The sequence below is a fragment of the Macrotis lagotis genome, chromosome 3 (genome assembly GCF_037893015.1).
Source record: "Macrotis lagotis isolate mMagLag1 chromosome 3, bilby.v1.9.chrom.fasta, whole genome shotgun sequence".
Taxonomy (NCBI): Eukaryota; Metazoa; Chordata; class Mammalia; order Peramelemorphia; family Peramelidae; genus Macrotis; species Macrotis lagotis.
In genome coordinates this window covers 271,078,239-271,092,118 of record NC_133660.1, presented here as the reverse complement: position 1 = coordinate 271,092,118, position 13,880 = coordinate 271,078,239, and the positions used below count along the sequence as shown (strand labels likewise).

General features: G+C 41.1%; 1 long non-coding RNA gene across 3 annotated transcripts; it reads right to left on the bottom strand.

Moving 5' to 3' along the window:
• Positions 1-7,028: 7,028 nt before the first annotated feature.
• LOC141516557 (uncharacterized) lies at positions 7,029-13,020 on the bottom strand. Of its 3 annotated transcripts, none has more exons than XR_012476742.1 (4): positions 12,504-13,020; positions 11,780-11,900; positions 9,588-9,673; positions 7,029-7,587 (listed from the first exon to the last, which is right to left on the bottom strand). It is a non-coding gene; the product is annotated as an uncharacterized LOC141516557 (long non-coding RNA). The 3 variants fall into 3 exon arrangements; XR_012476741.1 differs by having other exon boundaries at positions 11,839-11,900; XR_012476743.1 differs by lacking the exon at positions 12,504-13,020 and adding an exon at positions 12,256-12,458 and having other exon boundaries at positions 11,839-11,900.
• Between the last annotated feature and the right edge of the window lie 860 nt (positions 13,021-13,880).

The following is a 13,880-nucleotide window of genomic DNA, read 5'->3' as shown; positions in this document are numbered from 1 at the left end:
GGAAATGATTGGCTTAAGGTCAGTCAAGTAATTAATAATTAAGCTAAGCTCTGGGGAATAGAAAGAAAGTTCCTGCCCTTAAAGGGAGAAACAACACTTGAACAACTATGTACATCTAGGATATATATACCAAGGAAGCACTAGCTGTTGGGGAAACTTTAGAAGGTTCAGTCTGAGCTTGAGTCTTGAAGAACCTTGAGTTGGAGATGATAAGAGAGAGCCTTCCAGTACACAGACTTGAGTTGAAGAGATGGAAGTTGGTTTTGCTGGGTTGTAGAGGGAGATATGGGGGGTCAGGATAAGAAGACTGGAAGAGCCTAAGAGTCAAACTTAGGAGTTTTAGACTGCTTGGCTAAGTCCCTAAGGAAACAGTCCCAGGCTCACATCACAGTGGTCACTGTTTGACAAAGACAGGGGTTGATACTCAGGTCTCTAGGATTTGATTCCTAATAGGCTAGCATACATAAAAGTGAAATATGTCCACTATAAATGGTTAGTATTGGGTGAGGCTGATTAACGGGAGGGGCAGCTAAAGTGCATAGACTGGTCCTCTGACGTTGCCCCTCATCCCTTTGCAGCTGGATTATTGAAATAACTCCAGTCCTCCTCCAAAATGACTTTCCTAAAGGGCAGGGTCAATCACATCACCCCGTACTCAATAAACTCCTGTAGTTCTCCGTTGCCTCCAGGAACAAATAGAAAAATCCACTTTTTGAGATTTAAAGCTCTTCCCAGCCTGGCCCCTTCTGCTTTTTTCAGGCTTCTTATGCAGTATACTCTTCATGCAGTCTCTGGCTCCTCCAAACTGGCCTACTTACTGTTCCTCAAATACGACTCGTTCTTGTCTCCCTGCCCTTCCACTGGCAGCCATCCATCCATCTCTTTGGTTAGTCCAGCCCTAAATCTTGTGATGTTGCAGTTTTTGCATAATTTGGCCCCTGAGACATTGTAGAGTACTAGGTTTTACTGTAGCATCTACCATGTAACATTGCATAGTATAATTACTTGAATTTTTCCCCCCTTATTGGCCTGGGGAGTTCAATGAAAGTTGAGATATCTCTTAATTTTTTTTCTTTTCCCCCATGCCTATGCAGCAGGTGTAAATCTGACCTCAGACACAGTGCCACTTGCAATCCTCCTTCACAAAGAGAGGGTATGCAAAGGGGCCCTATCATCATCTCATGTCATTGTGCCATCATATTATACAGAACCTCACTTCTATTACCTTCATGCATGATGATTTGTTTACCCATTCAATGGATGATCATCCATTCATTATGTTTCCAATCAGTCAATAAATATTTAGTACCTTCTTTGTGTTGGGTCCTGTGTTAAGTGCTGGGGATATAGAGGCAAAAGACAGTTCTTTTCTACCTCAAAAATGCTATGAATATTTTTTTGTCTATAAGGAACTTTTCTGACATTGATCACCTTGGGATATATTCTCCTACAGAGGGATCTCTGAAATAAGGGGTGTGAATATTTCAATCACTTCCTGAGCACGAGTCCAAATTGCTCTCCAGACTGATGGGGCCAATTCACAGACTCTTTCTACAGCCCCTCCAACATTGATCATGCCTGACTTTTATCATCTGTGCCAATGTGTTGGGTGTAAGGTAAAACAGTGGTTTGGATTTGCATGTCTCTTATGATTAGTGAGAGGGAGCAGTCTTTCCTGTAGTTGTTGATGACTTGCATTCTTCTTTTTTGTGGTCTTAAGCAGAATGCCACACCTTTCCAAGTCTCAGTTGAGAATTGTCAGGAATATACATCCCATTTTCCTATTTATTACCTTGAAAAAATTAACTAAAATTTTCCTCCAGTAAGATCTCTTCTATGCATATCCTATCCTACTCAATGGATAGGTACCCATTTTGTCTTCAGGGTTTTTTGCATCTATAAAAGGAACTACTATAAATATTTTGCTGAAGGATTTTTCTCTCTGTCATTGATCTCTTTGGGTTATGAACTCAGTAAAGTCAAAAGATATGAACATTCTCTTTTCTAATCTGGCTTCAAATAATTTTCCAGAATGGTCCAAACAATTCATATAGATTAAGTTCCTGTTTCCTGTCTTTCCATAGCTCCTCCAACACTATTTCTATTTCTCTTTTCATTTTTGCAAATATAAAGGTGTCCAACATTTCACGTCACAGCTCTATACCTGTGTCTGTGTCTTATCCACACTATTAGATTGTGAACTCCATGAAAGTAGGTTTTATGTTTCCCTCTAAAGTATGTGACTTCTTCAGTGCTGAACACAGCCCTTTGTTCAACTTAAAAATTTATAGACTGAATAAATGTCAGATGATTTATTATCTATTGTTATCTTAGTCCTTCTGGAGTCCTTAATGTTAGCTTAGCACAGGTAACACTTTTGCCTTTTACCAGAAAAAACAGGAGCAGACAATGCTAAGTATTTAATAAAGGCTTGAAATTTCTTGACTTGCCTCCATCGCAATGGTAAAATAATTTGGATGAGCACATTATTTCTCAGTTTATGCCTCAATTGATGCTTGTGACACAACCACCCCGGTCAAACTCTGCAATGGAAGCACCATGAGGCCCGCTCATTATCACATGTCATTGTGCCATTGTCACATTAATGTACAGGACAGCATTATTCTATGACCTCCATGGGCCACAATTTGTTAAGCCATTCCTGAATGGGGGGAACATCCATTTTGTTTCCAGTCAATCAATATGGATATAAAACCTGAGCAGAATGGAGAAAGACCATTGATTCTGGAATCAGAAGACTGAGGTTAGGGTCCTCATCTCCCTTATACTTCAAGGTTTACAGACAGCTTTTATGCTCTCCCCATTTTACAGATGAATAAATTGGCTCGGGATAATCTCTCACCCTCACCCACAGTCAAAAATTTGTATTAAAGATTGGGTTGTGGGGAGGTTAGGTGGTGCAGTGGATAGAGCACTGGCCCCGGAGTCAGGAGTACCTGGGTTCAAATCCGTCCTCAAACAACCTAGCTGTGTGACTTTGGGCAAGCCACTTAACAAGCCACTTGAAAAAACCTAAAAAAACCTAAAAAAAATAAAGATTGGGTTGAGCTCAGGATTTCTGACCATTGACCTTTTTGGGGTTTTTTTTTGATACACTTTTAAAATTTTCATCCACGTGCACATGTACATTTTTAAGTTACAAAATTTCCTTCTACCCTCCCTTCCCATGCCCCTCCCTTCAGTGGTGCATACTGAGGTTAGCATTGTACATGCATATTTTGATAAACATGTTTACAGATTAGTTATTTTCAGTATGAGGAATTAGGATTAAGGTAAATACCTAAGAGATAATTTTTATAAAGTGTTTATCAGATTTTGAAGGGTGTGTGTGTGTGTGTGTGTGTGTGTGTGTGTGTGTGTGTGTGTGTGTTTTGTTTTTCTTCCTCTGGATGAAGATAATATAGTCCATGGCCAGTCTAATACAGTTGTCCTGGCTCTCTGATCTGCTGAGAGGAGCTGCTTCCATCAAGGTTGTTCATCTCACAATGTTGTTGGGGTGTACCTTGTTCTCTTGGTTCTTCTCCCTTCACTCAGGATCAGATCCTGTAACTCATTCCATGCCTCTCTAGAGTCCTACCTTTATGGTTTCTTAAAGAATAATAATATTCCATAGTATTCATGTACCATAACTTGTTTAGCCATTCCCCAACTGTTAGGCATCCCCTCAATTTCTAATTCTTTGCCACTACAGAAAGGGCTGCTATGAATATTTTGGAACATGGAGGACTTTTCCCTTTTTTAATAATTTTTTTCTGGATATAGATCTAGGATTGGAATTTCTGGATCAAAGGGTATAAACAGTTTTATTGCTTTTTGGGGCATAGTTCCACATTGCTCTCCAGAAAGGTTGGATCCATTCACAACTCTGCCGGCAATGTAGATGTACTTTTCTTAAAAAATCACTGTCACTTCCCAATACTTCCTTCTTCTCTAAACAGAACCCTCCATTGTAATTAAGAAGTGTAATCAAGGCAAACAAATCAACACACTGCTCATACACCACCCCTGTCTTCAGGGAAATGAGAGGCTGAAATTTCCAATGGCCATTCCATTGATGGAACTCTGAAACTTTTCAATGTTGTTTTGTGCTATTGTGGCTGTTGTGTACCTTCTTTTATTATCACTGGTTCATATTTATCTTCCCAAATTTTTCTGAATTTTTCATATGCATACTTTCCTATGGCAGGATAATGTCCACTTATTCATAGGAACATAATGTGTTCCATCATTCCCCAATCTATGGGCACCCACTTTCCAATTCTTTGGTACTTCAAAAAGTACTGATATATATGATATATACATAAAGAGAGGGGAGAGAGAGAGAGAGAGAGAGAGAGAGAGAGAGAGAGAGAGAGAGAGAGAGAGAGATCTTTAAGAGAGATCTTTAATCTCTTTGGGGTACATTTCTAGTACAGGTATTACTGTGTAAAAAGGTGCTTTGACCTCAAAAACAATGTATGATCTCTACCCTCCTAGAGGCAGGCTGGCTATCTTTCTCCCCTCAGGGATATTTCAGGGTTGAGCTCTTTTTTCTGGAGCTCTTTTCTAGAGCTATTGTTTCAAGTCCCCATTCTAGGCATTCTAGGTGTGTTATCCCATACTGTTCATTATCAGTGACTAGTGCTGTAATTTCATTGAATCATTTAACAGTAAATAACTTTTATAAAGTTTTTATCTTAAAATCATCTTTTATAAACATTTATCTTAAAAGACATAGCAATTACAGATTATAAACATTTCCTCCCTAGAATCTTGTGAATACACTCTCTCTCCTCTATTTCCTGAGTCTCTAGGGAGAATGAACTTAAGTCTTAACCCAATTTCTATGTAATAGTGGTTCTATCAAGTTCATATCCAAATTTGGTAACCTATCGAATGATCCTTCATCTTGGCTACCAGGTCTTGGTGTCATTCCCTTAAGCTACTACTGGGGTGGATACTGAAGGTTGCTCATCATTCCTTAGGGCATTGATGCTGGCATGGCTACAAAATATTGGACTCCACTCTCCCACTCCTAAACCTGAGGTTGCACTTTTAACTCTTGCAAGACTCACGAGGTCATGGAATATTTTCTTTAGCTAAAGCAAAAGGACATTGAGGCAAAGCAAAGAGGTCAGTATTCATGGGGCTACATGATGATCTGTGAGGTAGAAAACCCGAGGCTGTTTCTCACCAGATGCCACCAGCCAGGAAGGTGTGTCATGGTAATAGAAATACCAAAATCAAAGAGAAGAGGTCAAGACTGGACTTGGCTAGTACCTTCTGCAGCAAAGTCAAGCCAAAACATCTCCCCATGAAGATAGCACATTGTAATCAGTGACAGAATTTCTCAAAGTCTGTGGAAAATTGGAATAGTAATATTTTTATGTGCATAAAGGCTGGGCTTGGAGACCAGCCCTCTGCTATGGCATTATTCAGTCCTTTAATCATGCTTGACTCTTCCTGACCCCATTATGGGATTTTCTCGGCAAGGATATTGGAGCAGTTTGCCATTTTCTTCTCAGTGGATTAAAACAAATAGAGGTTAAGGGACTTGCCCAAGGTCACACAACTAGTGAGTATCTGAAGCAGTAAGTAAGTATCTGAAGTCAAATTTGAACTCAGATCTTCCTGGTTCCAAGAAGATACTTGATCCATTGAACAACCTGGCTGCCTCTACTATACTGGTGTAATTCCAAATTGTTTTATTTTTGAACAGCTGAACCCATTCAGAGCTCTGCCAACAGTCATTTAGCATCTCCATCACCAAAACTCTTACTACTACATTATGCTACCTCCTTCTGGCTCCTGTGCTTACTAGCTATATGATCTTTAGTAAGTCATTTACCTCCTGTGAACTTTAGTTTTCTCATCTATCAAATGGAGGCAACCAATCAATTAGAATTTATTAAGTGCCTACTATTTGCCACTATTTACCTCATGGACATTGCAAAGAAAATGCTCTCTTTATAGACCTGCAAATACTCTGTAGATGTGAGCTATTATTATCATTGGTCCATGGGCCAATGGGCAGCATCCTGGATACTTTGCTTTTGTATCTCCTCAGGCCTTATAGGATTTTTGTCTTTAGTGTTCACTACCCCTGTTCCCCAACCCTCCGCTCTGACTTTAAAGAGATGAAATGTATTCTCCCTGTGTCGGGAACTAGAATTTAACTGTCTGCCTTAACAGGGACAGAAAAGATCTTCCCATTACAGAAAAATTACTTAGTTATTGATTTTTAAGATCTGTGACTATTCTGTTACCTTTGGGGAAAATACTGTAAAATATAAAACTTGGGGTGGAAACCCCATTCCCAAAATATCCTAGTGCAAGAGAAAAGACCCAGAAATGGAATCAGAGAATCTTGGGTTGTAACCCCAGATCTACTGAGATTGCTACCTGTGCAATTCTAGGTAAATTATTCCATCTGTTTGAGCCTCTGTTTCTGCTTTGCTAAAGGAGAGAGGTTGGGTTAGGTCAATCCATCAATCACTAAATTCTGTGGTCACATAATATATTCATATATTAAAATGTAACTGTTGATTACATGAAGGCAGATATTCCTTCCATATCCATGTCTATCTATAATTTCACCACAAGGGGTCCACCCAAAATGACTTCCTGCATTTATCTTGTCATTCTGAGGACCCAAATGCAGCAAACACACAGGTTATCTACCCATTGCTTCTCTCTCTTTGCCTAATATGATCAACCTATTTTTATTTCCATTCTGATTCTCTTGGATAGCAGTTTTTTATTCCAGATCTCCTTCCCAATTCTTTGTTTGAAATGTTGCACCCTACTTATATAGCCCCACTGCATGTCTCCCCAATGCCTTCAAGAGTAGAGGTCTCCTAAGATGCTGAATTTTGCCTGCCCAGTGGTTGCCAACATCTGGATATGGATTACATAAAGCATAACTGGTGAGACCAACATGATACAAACATGGACATGGATGGCCATTGGTGGGAGAGGGGAGTATGGGGGGGGAAAGTGGAACTATAATGATATAGATAAGACATGACTATCATCAATCAATCGACATTTATTAAGCCCCTCAATGGAGAAACAAGCAATCTACCTCATGGGGCCAGGTCATGGATATAATGGCATCATGTATGTCAATGGTCATCAGATGAAAGAAGCAGACTGATTAGTCTCATAGGGCAGTTAGAAGTTATAAAGAGGAATATTTAGATGTGATATAAAGACTGGTATAGGAAACTCTACCTACCAAAGCAGGTGGACTCCTTATGGGCAACTTACAGTCTTAGAAAGTCATTCAGAGCACTGAAAGACTTGCCCAAGATCACACAACCCCATGGGTCAGGCAGGACATGACTCTAGATCTTCCAGCCTTAAGGGAAGTCCACCACACTTTAGATGAAAGGAAACATCTAATAGTTAGGCAGTGGGCTGCTCTTGAAGGTCTTCATGCAAAGACTGGCATCTACTTGCCAAGTATGTTTTGAGGTGGATTCCTGGGCAGCTTCAATGTAGACTGGAGCATCCTTCCAATGCTGAGACCTATCCTGAGGTCAGATTGCCACCTCTGACTCTTTCCATCACCTGCTCTTGGTGACTCTGTTATAAAGATCAGTTATTGTACCACAGAGTAAATCAATGGCTATAGACTGTCAATGCCCTATCCAAGTTCCCATGAGAAATCACCCCAGGCCAATATACCCCAGTACTTAAATCACTTGCCAAAAGTGGGCATCCTCCTCTGGGCTGCTTCCAATCTGCTGTCTTATTCCAAAATACAAGATAGATAACTAACAAGGAAGTATGGAAAACCATTTCTCCCCCCCCCCCCCAACTTACATGGCACCCAAGCCAGGAAACCAGAACTGTGCTTCAGTGCCTGCCACCAATTAGTCTTTGTTGCATATTTGTACCAAATCATATGGGGGAGGATTACCTTCCTTGGCTTCCCTCAAGTCCCATCAAAAATCCCACCTATTCCAGGAAGCCATTCCCCAACCCTTTAATTCACCTCATGCCCTTCCATCCATGGATCAGCCCCAATTTATCCAGTACAGAGTTTTTTTGGGTAATCTCTTACTTGTTCCTGGAGAGCCAGGGCTACTTTTTTGTTTTGTTTTGTTTTACTTTGAGATTTTTGCAAGGCAAATGGAGTTAAGTGGCTTGCCCAAGGCCACACAGCTAGGTAATTATTTTAGTGTCTGAGACAGGACTTGAACCCAGGTACTCCTAACTCCAGGGCCGGTGCTTTATCCACTGCACCTCCTAGCCGCCCCCAAGGCTACTTTTTTAACCTTTCTTTGTATTCCCAGTGCTTAGCACAGTGTCTGCCTTACCAAATTATTGACTGTGTCACCTTGAACAACTTCCCAACCCTGAAACAGTGTCATTATCTACCTACCTCAGGATTGTTTGAGGAAAATATTCTGAAAAATTTTAAGGCACATTTTCTTACTTCCTGGTTTCATCCTACCTTACCACAGGTATTAATAGATACAGTGTCTGATACTCTGTGACTCCATTTGGCATTTTCTTGGCAAAAACACTGGAGTGGTTTGCAATTTCCTTCTCCTCTCTATTTTATAGATGAGGAAACTGAGGCAAACAGGGTGAAGTGACTTTCCCAGGATCATACAGCTAGCAAGTAATTTGAATTCAGATCAGGCCTGGTGCACTGTATCACCTCGCTGCCCATCACTCTACTCCACTATTCCATAGAGTAGACACATTGACCTTTTTGTTGTTCTTCATCCCCAATATGCTATCTCATTTGCCTGGACTGTGTCCATAACTAGAATGTTCTCCCTCCTCAGTACCTCTGTCTCTTAGAATCCCTGGCAAGAGCCAGTGTGGAAAGAGAAATTGGAGTCAGACTATGAAGGATCTAGAAGGCCAGTTGGAGGAGTTTTTAATTTTGTTAGTAGGGAGCCATGGGTGGCCTCAGTATTGGGATTATCCATTTGGAAGCTGTTGAGAAGTCAGAGTGGAAAGGGGAGAGAGATTGAGAAGGGACACTTTGTCATCCCCATTAATGTTTATATGTTGGATCACTAATGAGGAAAAGTTAAAGGGTGACATTTCAGGGTGGAAAAAGAGTCTCAGGTCATATTTCAGAATGTACCTATGATCCCCCTTCTTCCCCGTTTTTCCTCCTGATGCCAATGATAGATTGAATCAAAAATAACTGTAATGGATGTTGGTAGAATAATCTTTACAGGTGAGGATGGTTTGAATGGAGCAGCTATAGCCAAGAAGGAGAAATGATTCCTACTCATATAACATCTTGTTTTTATGCAATTTTTATAGATTCTGAGAATTTTAGAATTTGAAAGGACCATAGAGATAACTGAGCCCAGGCCTTTATATATATATACATATAGGCAAAACGAGACCCAGAAATGAGAGTCAACTGGCTGCCTGTGTAACATTGGGCAAGTCACTCAGAGCCTCACTGAACCTCAGTTTCCTCATCCATTAGAGGTAGTCAGATCAGTCAATCACACATCTATTTGGCTCTCACTTTGTACCAGAGCAGGGCTAGGTGATGGGAATACATATACAAGCAAAAACAGCGATAATGCATACCTCGAGGAGCTTACCTTCTAAGGGAGAAAACAACCCATAACAAGAAACTGAAAAGGGCTGGTAGAGACTCTTCCAATTCTGGATCCATGATCCAATGAACCTAAGATGACAAGACCAGATTGGATCTTTTTTTTTTAAGGTTTTTTGCAAGGCAAATGGGGTTAAGTGGCTTGCCCAAGGCCACACAGCTAGGTAATTATTAAGTGTCTGAGACCGGATTTGAACCCAGGTACTCCTGACTCCAAGGCCAGTGCTTTATCCACTATGCCACCTAGCCACCCCCAGATTGGATCTTGAATCCAAGCCTCCTGATTGCAAGACTCTAAGACTTGGCTCTTCTCTCTCTCTCTTTCTCTCTGTCTGTCTCTGTCTCTGTCTGTCTCTCTGTCTCTCTGTCTCTCTGTCTCTCTGTCTCTCTGTCTCTCTCTCTCTCTCTCTCTCTCTCTCTCTCTCTCTCTGTCTCTCTCTCTCATCAATTGTCCTAATTCTATTCACATATATTTTTGTCTTTAAGGAACCTCAATGAAAGAGGAGTCTTGTTTTATTGACAAGAAACTAAGTCGAGATTTGGTGACTTCATGTACAATGAATTTCTCCCATCAAACTGACCTGTGGCTCCCATCTCTGCAACCTTGCACCGGCTGTTCTCCATGTTTGAAATGAACCCCCTTATCTCCAACCTCTTTGCATCCCTCATGCCCTTCCATATTCAAGCCAAACACTGCCTTCTACGGGAAGGTTTCCCCAATCTCTATGATTATCAACAATTTACTGATAAGGAAAGTGAAGCTGAAGGAATAGAACTCTCAGGTACCTGGAGGGATTAGAAAAGAAGATGCCCTTTGAAGTGAGTCTTGAAGAGAGCTAGTGATTTAAAGAGGCAGAGGTGAGGAGAGAGGGCATTCCAGGTAGGGGGAACAACTTGAGCAAAGGCACGGAGGTGGGAGATGGGATTTCCTATTAAGGAAACTGCAAGTAGGCCAGTTAATTATCATGAAGGATCAATATGCAATCAGATCCAAATTGCAAAGGACTTTAAATGTCAAAAAGAGAAATTCACAATTTATTTAAGGCAATAGGGCCAAGTGACTTGCCCAAGATCACACAACTAGGCAATTATTAAATGTCTGAGACCAGATTTGAACCCAGGTACTCCTGACTCCAGGACTGGTGCTCTATCCACTGAGCCACCTAGCTGCCCCTGCACCACCTAGCTGCCCCCACAATTTATTTTTAAGGAGTATGTATTTAATCCTAAAGCCAATGGGAAATCATGGATGCTGCTTGGGCAGGAGATTGAAATGGAAAACCCTTACCATGTACAGGTTGCTATGTTAAGATCTGAATCTACAAAGACCTGATGAATTTGACTTTAATGAGCTTCTATTCTACTGGAAGATAAATGTTTAGTCTTCTTCAGCCTAAACATCATCTCTAGTTCTGCTCCTCCTCATCTGGCCTGATTAATAGATCTTTTCACCATTGAGGTGGCTCTCCTTTTTATGCCCCTCCACTTAACAATGTTTCTTCCCAAAATGTAGTACCCAGAGCTGATCACTAGTCCCTAGATGCCATCTGACCAGGGCAGAATACAATGGTATTTATTACCTCCCTAGTCTTGGATGCTAATTCAGCCTAAGATCTCCTTGGCATTCTAGAGCATCAAATTTGAAATTAGAGGGCCTCATTTCTTCATTTCTAAAAATGTTCCAGTTTCTTCTATAAAATGAGGAGTTGGGCATAAAGATATGTGAAGTTCCTTCTAGTCTGGACATTCAACCATTCTTTAAGAATTATTTAAATTGGGGTGGCTAGGTGGCACAGTGGATAGAGCACCGGTCCTGGAGTCAGGAGTACCTGGGTTCAAATCTGGTCTCAGACACTTAATAATTACCTAGCTGTGTAGCCTTGGGTAAGCCACTTAACCCCATTTGCCTTGCCAAAAAAACCCCCTAAAAAACAAAACAAAACAAAAAAAGAATTATTTAAATTCAAGCATCAAGTCAATAACAGCCATTTCCCCTTTCCATCCTGTAGTAACTAAAGGAGTCATTTTCCAGAGGGCCCCCACCCCATTTGTTCCAGCCTCCCCCTTGCCACCATGGTCATTTTGACCATTCCGACCTTCTCCTCTAACAGTTATTTTCTGTTAGAGCCATCTATTTTGGGGGAGGGGTAATTTGAATGTACATCAAAGGATCCCTACCTCCTTTTTATTAGCTGTGTGACCTTGAACTAGTCACTCTTCTCTGGTCCTTTACTCACCTTCAAAATCAACTTCATAAGGACCAGAATGGGGAAGATTGTGAACTTTGTAAGCAGTTTGTCTGAAAAAAAATTCAAAGGGTTAATGATGTGAGATGACTCAAAAAACAAAAAAAATGAATGTTATCTTAAGTCTGTTTCAAGAAAGGTTTGGTGTCCAAAAAGAGAGGGGGGGGGGTAATCATTTCTATGCACTCTGACCCAGCCCAACCACACCTAGAGTAGTGTGTTCAGTTTGAGACACCACATTTCATGAAGGGTATCCAGGGTGATAAGGGCTCTTGAATTGACACCATATAAAGATCAGTGAAAGTTACTGAGGATGTTGAGTCTAGAGAAGCAGTGGGTGAGAAAGGGAGGGATACTATTTTTGAAGGATTATCAAATGCAAAAGACGAGATTCCTTGTGTTGGATACCTGAGGACAGAATTAAATTTGATGAGTGGAAGATTAGGAATGGCAGTTTCAAATGTGCTGGAAAGGAAAATTTCCTGATAATCAATGTCCCAAAATGGAATAGGGCTGCCCCAGGAGGGAGTGGGTTCCCTTTGATTATAGGTCTTCAAGCAAGGGGGTATGGGATGCTCAGAGAGGATCAATACTACTGTTGGGTAAGGGCTGCCAAGCCTCTCCATCTTTGATGTTCACCTTCACCCAGCTCTTACCTGTGACTTCAGGAAGCTATAGTATGTTCAACATCCATTATCTGGTAAACTGTCTTCAGCAGACAGGCTAAACCAGGGTGAGACCTCAAAATCCTTGTTGAGTTAGGAGGCTGTCTACCCCCAGCACATGAAGGATTTCCTGGAGAATGGGCAGATGAGAGTCATTTGTACTAATGGCCACAAAGGTCGTTAAAGTAGGCATCATGGACATGGAAGAAGCCAGGGTCATTCCTTCCATCCCGGGCTATTGTCAGTTACCCTGATTTTTGTTCTACCACTGGACCTTTGTGATTCAGGAAAAGTGAGGCCAACTTTGTGCAGCTCTGCCTCAGATTCACACACCAAAGATCACCATTGATGTCATCAGTTCTCTTATAAAAAACAAAAGATAGCAACAGCAAACAACAGCAGCTCTTCAAGCAAAGGTTGGATGACCACAGGTCAGTTATACAATCAGTTGCTGGGTTGGACAAGATGGCTCTTGACTGGACACCCCTTCCAACCTTCTGTGATTCTGGTCCAGTTCTGGGAAGGAAGTATCCTCTGAAGGTTGACCCACAATCCTTCATTCACTCAGCTCCATCTGGATGCTGTGTTCCTTTGGAACTAAATGATGTCTTCCCTACATGGTCTATCACCCTTGAAAGTCAAAAATGTGTCCATTGATGATTTTTTTTAATATTCAGCAATAGCAAAGGTAGAAGAGGAAGGTAGCATTAAGAAGGAGGTGAGGTTTCTCTGAGATGCTCCAAGTCTTTCTATTTCTGGTCCTTTCCTTATCTCTGTAGCATCCTTCCCTACCATCTTCTTACAATTTGGTTTTTCCCCTTCCTCCCCAATCCATTCTCTCTCTCTCTCTCTCTCTCTCTCTCTCTCTCTCTCTCTCTCTCTCTCTCATCACTTTCACGGAGTGTGGCCTTAGATTGCAGAGGAAATGTAGTTGTATGACACTCTGGGAAAGTCAATTAATCTCATTGTCCCTCAGTCTATTCTGTGAAATGGGAACAGTAATACAGCATTTGGGCTATTGAGAGAATTGAATGAGATAAGTCAAGTATTTTGTAAACATGAGAGCTCTGTAGCATAGAAGGAGGCATTATTTGTGCCTACCTCACAGTCTTTGGTCCAGCTAAGAGAGAGAGAGAGAATGGAGGCAAAACTCTTGTGATACTTATTCTATGTTTGTCATGTAGTATAAGTTTTCTATCGAAGTCTATGATTGAGAGCTAGGGGTGCCAACTAATAAAGCACCTACTGTGAGGGTGTCCCCAGAAAAGCAGTCCTTGATCTCAAGGATCATTCATTCTCAGGCATTCAAGATCAAAGAATGAGGGGATCAAGCAACCAATCAATAAACATTTATAAAGTGCCTACTGT